Here is a 15555-nt window from a genome sequence, read left to right as displayed (position 1 = left end):
TCTGAGGAGGGGAGCGTCATTTAACATTTCATGTCCTCGATCTCGACCCATTTTGGGTTCAGCTTCTCTGATTCAGGACTTCAAAGAGAAATAGGTGAAAATGACCTTCTTATTTCATTGCTTTCTGAAGATCATCTGCAGTCCTTTTGTTTATATAAAAGGCATTGTCCTTGAGTGATGGCCACTCTGAGGGAGGAAGTCCACACAGCATGCCGTTTTGTTCTAGCCTGCTGTTCCTTTCTGGCTGTCTAGTGTACGGCAGCTCGCTTTCTGGTTACCTAGCAAAGCGAGATACCTTCATGGCCTCCTGGTGGCCTTTCTGCAGTCTTACAAGCCACTGAAATGCCTGGCAGTTTATTGCAAAGAAGTTTCATAGATTAGCCAAGTATATTTATGCTCAGAATTCAGAATTACCTTACACATTAAAATGGTTGCTGTCACCTCCATGATAGGATCGCTGAAGACAAATGGGTGCATAAGCAAATGTGGTGAAGAAAGCTGATGGTGCCCGGCTATCAAAAGAGATAGTGTCTGGGGTCTTAAAGGCTTGAAGGTGAACAAGCGGCCATCTAGCTCAGAAGCAAATAAGCCCACATGGAAGAAGCACACCGGCCGGTGCGATCACGAGGTGCCCAAGGGACCAGGTATAAGGCATCATGCAAAAAAAAAAAAAAAGATATAAGTGTGTGTATGTATGTGTATATATGTGTATATGTATATATGTATGTGTATATATGTATATATATCATATTAAATGAAGGGGGAGGTGCAGGGTGGAGACCCAAGGCCCAAGTGTCGGCCAGTGGAGATCCCCTCATAGAGGGGTTTAGGAGAGGAGATGGGTTAATTAGGGTGTGAGGTAGTGTCGATGAAGAGCACAGCTTTCCCCCAGATCCTGGATGCTTCCTCCCCCCAACTACCATGATCCGAATTCTACCTTGCAGGGCTGGATAGGACAGAGGCTGTACACTGGTGCATATGAGGGTTGGAGGTGCGGGGAATCCAGGGTGGATGATACCTTCAGGACCAAGGGTGTGAGGGACGATGCTGGGAGAGTGGGGGGTGGGTGGGTTGGAGGGGGGGAGCTGATTGCAGGGATCCACGTGTGGCCTCTTCCCTGGGAGAGGGACGGCGGAGAGGGGGGGAGGGGAGGCTCCGGATGGGGCAAGATATGACAAAATAGCGAGGTATAAATTACCAAGGGCATATGAGGGAGGGGGGAATGGGAAGGGAGGGGGGGGAAAGAGGACCTGATGCAAGGGGCTTAAGTGGAGAGAAAATGCCTTGAGAATGATTGGGGCAGGGAATGTATGGATGTGCTTTATACAATTGATGTATGTATATGTATGGATTGTGGTAAGAGTTGTTTGAGTCCCTAATAAAATGTAAAAGAAGAAAAGAGAAAAAAATGATTAGGGCAAAGACTGTACAGATGTGCTTTATACAATTGATGTATGTATATGTATGAACTGTGAAAAGAATTGTATCAGCCCCAATAAATTGTTAAAATAAAAAAAATTTTTTTTTAAATGGTTGCTGTACTATGCCACATGGCCCCTACTTAGAAATGGCTGTTTATTGTATAGCTAATGGAATTTCATGATATTTTATGAATATCAAAAGTCAAGTCTTTAATAAAAATGTAATCGTGCGAGAGGTCCCCTTCCTTGATGCCCATTTCTCTCATGGTTGAAACCCCACGGGAAAATGAGAAAATCTTAAAGAATAAAGCTGTCTCGTTAGCAGACTGGTGATTCAGTCCACAATGGAGCATTAAGGATGCTTAGAGATGAATGTATTGTGAATAAAACTAGTCGTGGATGTTTTATGCTGAGAATTGCAACTAGCTCTTGATCATTTTTTAAATTGAAAAAAAAATGATGTTAAGCATTAAAAACGTTAAATATATCTTCTTGGTTTATGGAAACATTTATGTTAATGGAAATAAGTAATTTAGAAGTTGAAAAAAAAAGAAAACAATGTAAAAGATTCCCTTCGGTGTACAATTAAAAACATATATAATATGTAATTTTACTTTTAAAAGGGGACAGATTAAATACAAAAATTGTAGAAAGATATGAAGGTGCATCATTACAAAATAAAATATATATTACTGGATTTCAAAGTTCCTGGGTAGTGTAAAAAGAGTACAGTTAAAAAAAAAAAAAACAACCCATGGAGCAATTCTACTTTCTAAACAAGGGTCAGCATGACTCGGAACGGATGCAATGGCGATTCATTTGGTTGCTTTTGCTTGTTTCTGCGCCCTGACCAGTCAGTGAAGGGAATGAAGTCCCATTAAGGCAGGGGTTCTCAATCTTCCTAATGCCACGAGCCTTCAATACAGTTCATGTTGTGGTGACCCCCCAACTATAAAATCATTTTCATTGCTATATCACTGTCATTTTGCTACTGTTATAAATCAGGCGACCTTTGGGAAAAGGTCGCTTGATCCACCCCACCCCCCAAGGGGCCATGACCCACAGGTTGAGAACCTCTGCCAAGATTACTCATCATTTCCTCTCCAAAGGGAGAGAAGAATCAAGAGCCCGTCTGAGCATGCTGGAGTTACTGAGAAAGAAGAGAACCTGCAAGATGACAGAGGTGGCACGGCTTCTGCTATAGAAGCTGGCAGTGATATGAATCCTGGGATGTGTACAGAGTGCAGTGAAGTTCGTCAATGCTTTCCACAAGCCCGGAACTAAGGGAATCGCAATTCTGGTTTAGAAGTTTGAAGTTCATCAAGCTGATGGCTCCCTCACAAGGTTTCTCAAGGGCCACATTTCCTGCATGTGAGAGACCTGTTAAGTTTGTGGCTTTTCTTGTATGAATGATGATAGCTCTTGGAATGAAGACTTGACATTTTCTATTTTCATGAGGTCTTCTGCTGTGAAGATTTCATTATTGAATAAGGCTGGGGCTTTGACAAGAACACTTCCCACATGGGACATCCTCATCTGGTCTTGCTCCTGTGAACTCTCTGATGCTGAATAAGGGCAGAGCTGTGGCTGAAGGACTTCCCACCTACACTGCACTCTTAAGGCTTTTCTCCTGTGTGAATTCTCTTCTGCACATTAAGATGCGCACGACTGCTGAGGAATTTTCCACATTCACTGCACTCACAGTGGACTCTCTGGTGTTGAATGAGTCCAGCGCTTTGACTGAAGAATTTCCCACACTCTTCACACTCGTAAGGTTTTGCTCCAGTAGGACCTCTTTGATGTTGAACGAGCCCAGATCTCGGTGAAAGGATTTCTCACATTCAGTACACTTATAAGGATGAGATCTTCGGTGTTGAATCAGAGTGGAGCTACGGCTAAAGGATTTGCCACATTCACCACATCCGTAAGGCCTTTCTCCAGTGTGAACTCTCCGGTATTGAATGAGAGTGGATCTTTGGCTAAAGCATTGCCCACATTCAACACACTCAGAAGGCCTTGCTCCTGTATGACCTCTCTGGTGTTGAATGGGTTGATCTGCTGTTGAAAAAGACCTTAGGGGACTGAGGATACCACCTTCTAACCTCTTCATGTATGAAATTCTGCCAGGACACTTGTAATCTGCAGCTCTTCACAAATCGTGTCCCATCGACATCCTGACCGAAGGGTTTTTCCCCACTGTGGTGTTGCTCATCCTTGAGAAAGTCTGCACTCAGCAAAGAAGCTCTCACCCGAGGCCCACCTAAGGATGCTTTCTGCCTGAGGTTTGCTGCTTCGTGCTCAGCCACACGTTTTCCCAGGCAGACGCACTTCTCCCAGGGCTAATTCTCCTGGGCAGATAGATCCGCCTGTGGAGACCTGACTTGTGACACTTCTTCAACAAAAACACTCTGCTCAGAAGACGCCTGCTCTTTCTCCTCCATTCCGTGCCAACAACCTGAAAAGATAAAAAGGCCCTTAGTGCAAGGAGAGTCCCTGGGAAGTTCACCACAGCGCTATTCATACTAGCAAGATGGAAACAGTCCAGAGGCCCATCAGTGGAGGAATGGGTAAACTTGGGTACATACACACAATATGCTTTGCTACAGAATAGTGATGAAACTGTGAAATAAAATACCTCCTGACATAAATGGATGTGGAAGACACTAAGCTAACTGAAGCTAGCCAATCACAAAAGGATACTGTATGAAACCACTGGTAGAAAAGAAAAACATCAAGATAAAGGTCTTCACCACAAAAGAAACGGACTTTGATGGTCACCAGAGGTTGGTGAGGAAGAGAGGGAAGGGGAAGCAGTTGGCTAGAGCACAGGAAAAAGCAAAACAAAAACTGTGTCTTCTTGACAATGAATAACGTTTGCCTTATAGCCCACTCTCCAATAGAAAGTGTTAGGGTACCTGCTTTTGCAGCCCCTCTCCCCCACTCCGGATCAGTCCAGTATCACCTGGGGGTGGGACTGGCAAACTGGCTCACAGCCATATGCGGCTCTTTCGGTATATAAATGTCGCTCTGAGTAAAGTTGAAAAGTTTTAAAGGATAGTATTCAGATAATGGTGATTCCGTTTGTAAGAATGTATTTATGGCTCTTGAATAATTTTTAAATTAATGTGACAAGATTGGCTGTCTCAAAAGTCTGCTGACCCTGGGCTACAGGGTAGACAGGTATTAACTTAGGTGAGTGAAAAAATATTCAAGAGCAAGAAAGGGGAAACAGAAAGCAGAGACAGGGCAAGCTATTGGGAGGGTAGACAAGTTTCTTAAGTTGTTGAATACACAAATGATGGTCTGACATGTAAACCCCCAGCTAATTCACAATTTAATTTATTTTTTAAAGTCCTTTGGGTGGGTGGTTCTGTTGCGGGAGCCACAGTAGCCTCAGTAAGGGCTCACTGGCAATACGGTCACCTGTCAATCACAGAATGGGGAAGCCTCGCCAGAGGAGGAATAAAAAGATGAGGGGCAGCTTTTCAAGGAGAGTGGGCTGAGATGACCAAATCATTTTTCCTCATAACAACAAAGAAATAAGTAACTGCACTTTTTACTTCTCTGTTCATTTCCATTCTGACCCCGGCTGCTCAGCAACATTTCTCCATCTGACCTTAACCACTGGGGCTAGGGCAGATCTCAGTGGTTAAGGAACACAGTCTTCTGGTTTGCTAAATAAGTCTAAGACTTCAGATGCTAACTGCAAGTCTGGGAGTTCACTTAACACTCTGACTTGTGACCTCTGGACTACAAATTTGGGGTTTCCCCCTTTATTCTTTTAGGATGCCAGCTGCAAGCTTAAGCTTAGTATTTCCCCTGCTGGCTACAAATCTGAAGATTCCTTCTACCCCACCTCAGGATAGCAGCTGTAAAAGCCAAGAGGTTCCCAGCTACCCCTCACCCTGACCTCACAACTCAGACAGCTCTATACTTACAATCATAGGCAAAAAGGAAACACACTTAGGAACACATGGGTCAATGTCTATGAGGGTACATGAAGGGAGTTTTCCATGTCCCAAAAAAGGACACACTATCCTCCCAAGAATGTCACCAATCAGAAAACCCAATGAGGTTCAGTGACTACAGCCTGTATTGGAGCCTCCATGTGAAATACAACTTACAGCCTCTTCCCACTGCAGGTAGAGGATATCATGAGGTAATCATGAGGTAGTATGTGGTGGGTCTTTCTGGCTTAACCAACTCCTACCTCAGAGTCACCATAATCAGTGGGTTAGGTGTGGTCTGGAGTTTGTATCAGACACACTTACATTCCAAGTTCTTTCATTTTGTCCTTAGAGAATCCTTCTCAGGAACAAAATTAAAAGACCAAATATTTGGGGTAAAATTTAGGTAAACCTCACATGATCATCTAACACAGTCTTCTGCTGCCAGTTTTCATCAATATCTTGTCATCTGATGACGCATGCATGACATAAAGATGGCTGGTGTGTCCAGGCCCAAAACAATTCAGCTGGAAATTAAGTCCCTAGTGTTGAAGGAGTATTTAAAGATATGAAAAAACTTCATCTGCAATTGTTGGCACTGTCAGGCAGAGCGGAAAGTCATCTAGACAAAGTATTGCCCAGAAAGACAGAGAACAAGCAAGGTGGGAGCCAATAGGCTGACTGTAAGATTCCTGGCTATGGACTCTTCACTTCATGGTCTGGCCAATCAGGTGTTAGGGCTTCTCAAGGAGTAATGGTTCAGGGCAGTATGCAGTTCACCACTGGCACCCACAGCACATATGCCAAGAGAGACGACATATTAGCAACACACTAGGATAGGGGTGAAGATCCTACCCAATGAGGCTATGATCACAAAGTTCTACAGCACCCTCTGAGCCTCATCAAGGAGCCCCCACTCCTCCTGGGAGAAATCAATGGCCACATCCTCAAAGGTCACATAGCTCTGACATGATAATTCATTCCATGAGTAGTTTTTCTCCTAAAATTCCACGTATTGATCCCCTACTTACCCCCTTACCCAATCCCTATCTGAGGAGCCATTGACATCTTCTCACAGTCCCAATGAACACTGTCAGTTGATAATAGGCAGGTGGCCAAAAAATGGTATCTAAGCCTTCGTTCTGGCATGCAGAGCCACAAGTACACCCTTGGGTCAGACAGGGTCCTAGAGTCTGCCAGATCATGCCTCACACATACCATATGGGCTTACCTTCAGTCTCGGGTGCCCCATACAGGGTCCTACACATGCCCACATTTTCTCCTACTCTGCACTCCCACTGCCTCCTCTCCCACCTTTTCCACACCATAGCATCTCCCTGATTTCTCTATGTTACTATGAGCATGGCACCCAGAGAGAGAGGGCTTAGCACATTCAAGCAGTACTACCTGAGATCTTGACAGTATCCACTACCAAAGACAGGCCCAACTCCTACGTGAAGGCCTCCCTGCCTCACTCTGCGCTCCTTGCTTCAACCTCAGGCCACCAGAACCACCTTGGATCTTGAACACATAGGACCCTCTCTCTACTTGCTCACCCTCACTAGTCTTCCATGCTCCACTGAACTTCGTTCAGAACTAGTCCACAATGGCCTGGCACATTAGGCCCAGTGAGTCTTCAATTAAAACCATGTGTGCTCCAGAACTAATCCACCAGCTGGACTGCAAGACTTAAGACTCACCAGCACAATTCTGGTGAGTCCACAGAGATGTTAAGTCCCAGGCACCAACTCACTGTGAGCTGACCTCTACGACGATTGTGCTTCCATACCCATCCCATGGTTCCCCTTACCTCTCAAACACGTTAGCTACCTGCCCGAATGGCCTCTCTCCTGCAATCTTTCCAAGACCACTTCTTTTCCTCCGCTGTATTGGTGATACGCACTAAACTCACAAGGGAGGGGCCTTAGAGCAAGTTCCATTCCTTGGTTACAGTGTTCTTCTCTCCAGCAAGTTATCAGCATTGCCACCGTGACAGGGTCCCCATTATTTGATGTACATCTCCACCTGGTGCACACACCATTTGGAGATGTCTCTACACCTGTGTGTCTTACTGTCCAGTTAATATTACCACTCACCTGTCTGTGAAGCTCCTAACGGTCAAGAAGAAAACACTGAACGTCTCCATGCAAAATTACTCCTACTACCATACTAAGTCATCTAGGTCCATGGATTTTCCATCCTTCCAGCTGTACAAGGTACAAAAACTATGGGGTTATCCCTTCCCTGACTCCTTCCTTTTCGCTGTGACACTCAAAATACAAACATCCGGGCAAGCCTACTTGAAGGAAAATCTGGGTCCAACCATTTCTCCTACCATCAGAGCCAACACACTGGTCCAGCCACCATCAGTATGCACCTGGACAACTGCAGGAGTCTCCCACCTGGTTGTCCTACCACCACCTGTGCGCCCAGTCCGCTCTCCAAGCTGTAGCCACTGGAAGCCTGATACTCTTCTCCCCCTTGAACTAGCTGAACCTTGGCCAATTACCCTGCTCCCAAACCCACACTGCTCACAGTGCCTCCAGAATAGATGCTCAGCTTCTCAGGAGGCCAGTCCATGCCTTACTTTTCCCCATCTTGCTCTTCCTATGAGGAAAATATAAATCCTGGATTCCCCCTCAGCCCCACCCCAAGGATTCCCTGCTTCCAGCTCAGTTTTCACTCATACTGGAACCACACTGCAGACTTCATCCCATCAGCTTCCAACAAGAAATACCTGTTTCCTAAGCTTGACTGGAGGTCCAGGGCCCCAGGCTGAGCGACAAGAACAGCTGGCTAAAAGTCCCAAAGCAGACCAAGTGCGGAGACCATCAGGGTGGAGTCAGGGCCAGTGGCGCTCTGGGACACCCACCACTCACCTGTGCAGGGTTCATAAGCACTTCTCCAAGCCATGGGACGCTGTGGGAAGTGGGGAGGGGTGGGGGAGAGCACATGACCATGGCCAGACTCCAGGGACTGAGACCTCTTTCGACTCAGCCAAGGAGGCAGGTAAACTCGGGGGTTCCTGCCCCATCTCAGCTCCTCAAATCTCAGCGAGCTTGCTTTTTTTTAATTATATTTTTTTCTCCTTGAGCTTTTATCACCAAGAAGGGCTCAACCCACGTGGGGCTCTCAGAGCTTCGTCTGTCCTTCCTCTGAGCAGCTCCTGGAGAACTTTTCGCCTCGACCATCCACGGGCACGGAGGATGTCCCTGTCGCGCCTGGCACCCGAACACGGCGGCCTTCCCCCTCCCTCCGCTGGGGGCGCGCCCCGACACGCCTTCTGGAGAATCGGGGACCCCACCACTAGCGCCCCCACCGCGAGGGCTGGGCGATGCCGTCGGGGCGGGGAGGCCCGGAGGTCGCTCACTCACCGGAGCGGGGTCCCTCAGCGCGGCGGCCGCCTCGGGGCCCGAGCACGCAGCAGGGCCGGCCATGGCATGGACCACCGAGATGGCGCCCAAATCCGGCCTCAAACTCGCCTCTGGGGGGGTCCGGGCACGACCCCTCACGTCGCCCGCAAACGGTTAGGTCCCACACAGAAGGGGCGCTGGGCGAGCCAGAACCGCTACGACCAGGCCGGAAGTCCCGCCCAGTGGGCAGGCACCTAACAGGAAACGCCTTCCCCGGGCGTCCCTAGAATCCAGCCGCGGTCGCACGGAAGTCTGGGTAATGTAGTTTCTACGTCTCCAAAGACCGGGAAGACTCTGGCTTAAGGGCTTGTGATGGACCAGGACCGGGCCTGGCTTCTTCTTAAAGAAGTGAAGGCAGATTGCTGGGAGTGTTTTCCACAGTGGATCATCATCAGGACAGACTAGTCCCTGGAATAGGAGGACATCAGAACAATGGATGGACACAATGGCTGCACAGTGCTCTGGAACAAACCAAGCACTGTATGCACCTGACCAGCCTGCACTGTGTTCTGTTGTCCCCATTCAATGGCACCTAAGAGCAGTAACAACAACACACCCAGTGGTGGGATTCAGCAGGCTCACATCGCTTTGCCAGAGCCCAATGTTTGCTGAGTTTGGCGAACGAGTTATTGTGGGAGGGACGGTTGGGGAAGGAGAGGAAAAAGAGGAGGTCAAACAGAAAGAAAATGCTTAGAAATTGATGATGGCAACATATGTACAAATGTGCTTGTGTTAAAAGATGTAATAGGCCCCAATAAAATGATTTTTTAATGGTACTTGTAATCAAGATTCTCTCTAAGAGGTGGCCACCCAATTAGGAAAATCACAAATTTACATTCATTACTCTTTTTCAATATTCATCTGTGCAACAGTGTAGTCTAAGCACCCGAAGTAATATTCATTCCATTCATAGGAATAAAAAATTCGAACTATGCTTGTAAGATTTATTCATTTCATAAAATTCGTTATACTTTTGGTAAAATACTACATTTTATTCCCTTGAGTTTGTGACTTCAATAAACATCTTACAGAGAAAAAGTGCCAGACAGCCAGAGGGTGACAAGCTGTCGTTCATTTCAGCTTTATGTTACTCCCCAAATTCCCACGAGATAGTATGAGTGAGTTATGCAATTCCTGGAAGTGTCCAAAGAGAAAACTATTGTGAGAACATTAGCTGTAAGTTCAGCAGAAGCAGAAAGGAGTTTTTCAAAGATGAGCCTAACATGTCCAGAGAAGTCACTGGGTTCTAGTATTTCACACACGATGACTACTGCCTAATTGGCTTCCCTCTAAAACAGCGGTTCTCAACCTGTGGGTCGAGATCCCTTTGGGGGCTGGCCCACCCTTTCACAGGGGTCGCCCCCTTCATAACAGTAGAAAAATTCCAGTTATGAAATAGCAACGAAAATAATTTTATGGTCGGGTCACCACAACATGAGGAACTGCCTGAAAGGGTCTCGGCATTAGGGAGGTTGAGAACCATTGCTCTAAAGGAATGAGAACCCACTACTAGAGTGAGGAGGTGGTTAAGGATAAATCATATAACCGACGAAATGCTCAGCTAAAAGGGAAGATTATTGCAAGTGAGGATGCCATTCAAGAAGCAATATGGAAATATCTTGAACAAATGACAATTTTATTTTCTTGTCAGGTAGAATTCAGTATCTTTTCATTAATATTTTAAAATTCTTATAATAAAGTTTTGCATATTTCTTCCATTGTTCTTGTTTAAGTATGAGCTGTAAGAAATCATAAATTAACTTTCAGTATAGTGTTTTTTATACTTAAAACAATCATTTGGGCAAGGAAATAGGTGTTCAATTATTTGAATCCTTCCACTGAATATCCCCAAAGCCATGAAGTAGATTCTGACTTAGAGGGACACTGCAGGACCAGGTAGAGCTGCCGCTTTGGGTTTCTGAGGTTGTAGCTCTCAGCTGGAGAAGAAAGCCTCCTTTTCTTTGAAGGAGCAGCTGTGGGTTCCAACTGCTGACCCTTTTGTTTGTTTGTCTTTTGGGTCAGTTTTTTTTTAATTAAATACTTTTAACCGCTGACATCCCAGTTGGCATCCAACTCACAACCCACTACCCACTACATCACCAGGGATGCTCACCAATATGTCTCAAAGCTTACTGTCATCCAATAGACACCAGCTCATTGTGACCCCAAAAGACAGGGTGGAACTATAATTCTCTATGGGAGTAGAAGCATCATCTGGTGGTCTTGAACTCTTGGCTTTGGGGTTGTCAGCCCAACTCATAGCCCACTACACCACCAGCTCACCTCTGCTTAGAGACCTTACCTTTCACTCTTACTTTCACCATCTGCCTGGGGCTAAAATGTTTTCACAAACCAAAGTTACAAACTCCCAGGCTTGTAGCAAATCAAGGTGACAGATACAATTGCAGATCATTCTGTAGTATGTAGATATAAGATGCATTCATCCACAGCAGAAAGCTTTTTCCAAAAAAAACATTGTTCTGTTGCTAAAGTGCGTGCAGCCTGGGTCTGCAGTCAATTTTATGAGTTTCAGTATAGTGGGCTGGAGACAAAAGAAAAAGGCTCCAGGCAGGACTATGGGGTGGAGGGAGACTGACGAGGGGTCCTATACCACCACCCAGTGGACAGAGGTGGGCATATTTACTCAGAGAGCATATATGCATGTCCTGCCTACGTCGCCAGTGATTGTGTCGAGCCCAGTGAGAAATATTGGTATATTTCTTACTCCATATCCTAAGATCTATTAGTTTGAAATCACCAGACACTCTGCAAGAGAAAGTTGAAGCTTTTTACTCCTGTGAAGACCGACAGGAAGCCCACAAACAGAGTCCTGCTCTGCCCTATAAGGCGGCCGTGAATTGGAACTGTCTCTATGGCATTGAGAGTTGATAAGGAATCTGACACCTACCTCAAAGTTTAAAGGTGGATTTAAAGAAAGATCTTAACATTTTAAAAAAGCCATTTTGAATGGGGTGAAGATTTACAGAGCATATCAGAGTGCCATGCAACTCTTTGTACATTACATGTCTTGTTTCATGTCATTGATTGCAGCCCCCACAGAGATATCAATATTCTCTGTTTCCTGTTTCTGGGCCTCCTTCCAGAATCCTCCTGACTTTGGGCCTGAGGTAAATGCTGCCCTTTTCCTCTCTAATGCTTAATTACCCTGAGGTGTGCGTGCCTCCACAGCTTTACCCTCCTTCTGGACCTGTCTGTCACTCAGCTGAAAACTGAGTGCAGAGGGCGAGCTCATTCCCAGACCGGACAGGTGACAAAAGACTGTAGTTTCAGGCGCTCCACCGGTCTCTCTCTGACCCTTCAGTCTTGTCTTTTTTACGATTTTGCGTTTTGTCCCTCTTACTACTACTCTCTGCAGGACCTTCGAATGCAAGCCCTTGCAGGGTCCATGGTAGTGGTAACAGGATACTATCTAGTTCTCTGGTTTCAGAGTTGTGGAGACGGATGGCTGCAGGATCCCTTAGTTCAATGGACTAATCATTTCCCTGCATCTTCTGTCCTCCGGACCTGGAGAGACCCGCCACCTCATCTGCATGTGGAGAGAAGACTAGAGAAGAAACAGTACGGTGAATGACGGTGCTGGCAAAGACTATTGAAAGCACCGTGGATTGCCGAAGGGCAAATGAATCTGTCTGGTAAGACGTACTGCCAGAAGGCTCCGTAGGACTGAAGATGGAGAGACGAGCTGTGGACATGTTAACAGGTGAGACCACTCCTCGGGCAAGGATGTCTTGCTTGGTAAAGCAGAAGAGGCAGCAAAAAAATGGGGAGAGGATCCGTGAGACGGATTGATAACAAATCAAGGTTACAGATACAATTGCCTATCATTCCACATCATATGCAGATAGGATGCGTTCATCCACAGTGATTGCCGCAGCCATGGAATCAAACCTAACAAATTGTGACGGGCCAGGGTGCAGGGCCAGGCAGGCAACACTTCGTCCTGTTGTCCATGAACTTCTAGGCACCAGAGCTGACTGGGAGGCACGGCACAGCACGGTGCTTGCCTTCCCCACTCTGACGAAGGAAGGGCCACACAGCTTTCCTTAGTGACGGCACCGTTTCACAGCCCGGCAACAGTGGACCAGAGTCCCACTCCCTCCACATCCTCTCCAGAGTTTGTTGTTCTGTTTTTCAACTTTGCTGTGGCTACTGGGATGAGATAGATCACTCATGGTGGCTTTGACTTCAACAGCTAATGACCTTGACCGTTTCTGACCTCTGACCATCGTGACTTATGTCTGCTGGCCGCCTCAGTATCTCCTTTGGCGAAGTACCTGTTCATGCCCTCTCCCCATTTTTAATGGTCTGACTTGTCTTTTTGTTGTTTAATATAATTCTGAGAGATTAGTCCCTTGTTTGGTAAGTCATTGCCAATTTTCGCCCTGATCTGTGGGCTCTTCTCTAGCTCATTTGGCAGCATATGTTGATTCACATCGAGAGTGTATTTTTAAAGAGCTTCCAGCTATCTAGTTAGGAGCCCTGGTGGAGTCATGGTTACGTGTTGGGCGAACTAACTGCAAGGTCGGCAGTCCAAAACCACCAGCCGGCTCTGAGGGGGAGAAAGAGGAGACTTTGAATTCTCCTAGAGTTAAAATCTCAGACACTCACAGGGGGCAGTTCCAACCTGTCCTCTAGGGGTGATAGAGGTCGGCGTCGACTCAAAGGCAGTGAGTTTGGCTAGGGGAGCCCTCTTGTTTGTCTTTTTGTGATTTGTTATATTGGTTTGATTTATGCCATGTACTAGGCCCCTTCGCTTGTACTTATTTTTTTATTGATGACTTTTATCGCTTTAGGTTTTACGTGTAGGTCTTTGATCCCTTTGAGCTCATGTTAGGGTTAGGGTTTGAGCCATCTTCCCGTTTCATGTTTCTGCAATCCCATTTGCCAGCAAGCACCCTTTATCAGAGACAGGCTCTTCCCAGTGTCGTGTGCATCGCCGGCCCTTGTCAATGGTCAGCTCTCTGTTGTTAGAGGCTGACTCATGGGGACTGGTCCCAAGCCATCCTGACAACTAGCACATCTGAGCCCCCTCTTGCAGTCCCTGTGTCAATACATCTTACGAAGGGGCTTCCTCCTTTCACAACCCTTCTACTTTCTGAGCATCCTGTCCCAGGTCTCTCCCGTTCACATGCTCCAAGTAGGTGAGAGGACGTCTCACCCGCCATGTTTGCTTCTACGCAGCATTCCGGCTGCCCGTGGGGAGAGGCTTGAATTCTGGGTTCTCAGTTACGTCACACTGCTGTGTCTACTGCTGTTCCACAGCAGACTCTTTTGCCGACCATGGTTGTGTGGTAGGCTTTGAGATCGGGAAATAATGAAACTTCCTGCTTTCTCTTCTTCAGTCGTATTTTGTTTATTTGGGGTCTAAGACAGACAATCTTAGCAACTGTTGAATAGGGACGCACAAATAGAAATGCCATGGAGGTTATCTTGCCTGCACAGTAAAACTCGTCCAATCGTTTTAGTCATTTACTCACTGTACAATGTCCATTTCAGTAACAGAGAAAGAGGGCCCCTCATAGATCGTTGCATGATTACAAGTACAAAAATCTTTGGGTATTTTGAAAAAGAAAACAGGTCCACAAAAGTGTGTGGAGGGGTGTTCACTTAAGCAAGATTTTAATGTCTGGAAGTTTGTTCTGGAATTGTTTAAGCTATTCTACATTCCCAGGTAATGAAGACTGTTGTAAATATCAAATATAAAATACACAACTTTACTTTCAAAAAACTCAGGTATGACCACATGTATTCAATAGCTAAGAAACTTGTTTTGATCTGAAACTTGTTATTTTGAAGTAAAATGTTTCCATTTTGAAGTTAAAAAAAACTGTTTTTATTTGGCAGTACAACAGACTTTGAAGTAAAGCTTGCATTCAGACCTGGGTGTGTGTTAGGTAAGGAAGCAGACCTAATGCAATGGCGCTGTGTCAAAAGACACAGCCTGGAAGACGCCTGCTTATCTCTGGTAGCCAAGGTCGTGCTAGTCGCCTGGCCAGACTCCTTTGGGAGTGCTCAGAGCGAAACATCTGGATTCCAGATGGAAATAAATTGGCGACTGGGGGAGAGAAAGACATGCCGTGACATCAGGACGCCAGGAGTCGAGAGTCTCAGGAGGAGGACCTGGCTTGTTAACCCCGCCCCATCCAAACCCCACCATCAGGGATGCTTCCGTTCACGGCGTCCTGTAAGTCTGAACGATGAACAACGGGGCTGCCTTGCTTCTGCCTGCCTGCCTTCCAACCTGCAGAGCCATAAAGCTCTGTGAATTGGTGTCTTGATTTGCTATCCTGTGGACAAATCAATCTGACCTGGTGGAAAGACACAATTTTGTGTGACTCAGATTTTATAAGACTTGCTCAAAACAGACACCCACACAAAGGATTCTCCAGGTAAGCCCCCGAGGGCTTATATAAAACCTTCATCCCCATGAAGAAAATTAACCTAAGAAGATAGATAAACACCTAAAGTGATATAAAGTTTATTGTGCCAACCTGGCCGATAAACACCTGTGGGGTTGATTGAAGGGGGGAGGGATAAATGGCTCGGTGAGCCTCGCCTTTTTCGAGTTCTCAGGTCTCTTGCTTTCTGATGGCCGGACCAGGGTGCAGCTGCCTTAGCCAGTTCCCTGTTTCAACTGGCAAGGCTCACTTCCTGTAAGACATCACCAAGGAGAAGTCACATGGACCTACCCTGATGCAGCCCTGGGTGCTGGAGCACCCTTGTGGAGACCCCTGCCAGCACTGAGATGCTTAC

The sequence above is a fragment of the Tenrec ecaudatus genome, chromosome 18 (genome assembly GCF_050624435.1).
Source record: "Tenrec ecaudatus isolate mTenEca1 chromosome 18, mTenEca1.hap1, whole genome shotgun sequence".
NCBI classification, from domain to species: Eukaryota; Metazoa; Chordata; class Mammalia; order Afrosoricida; family Tenrecidae; genus Tenrec; species Tenrec ecaudatus.
The sequence above is the reverse complement of the archived record's forward strand: the minus strand, read 5'-3'. Positions refer to the sequence as shown.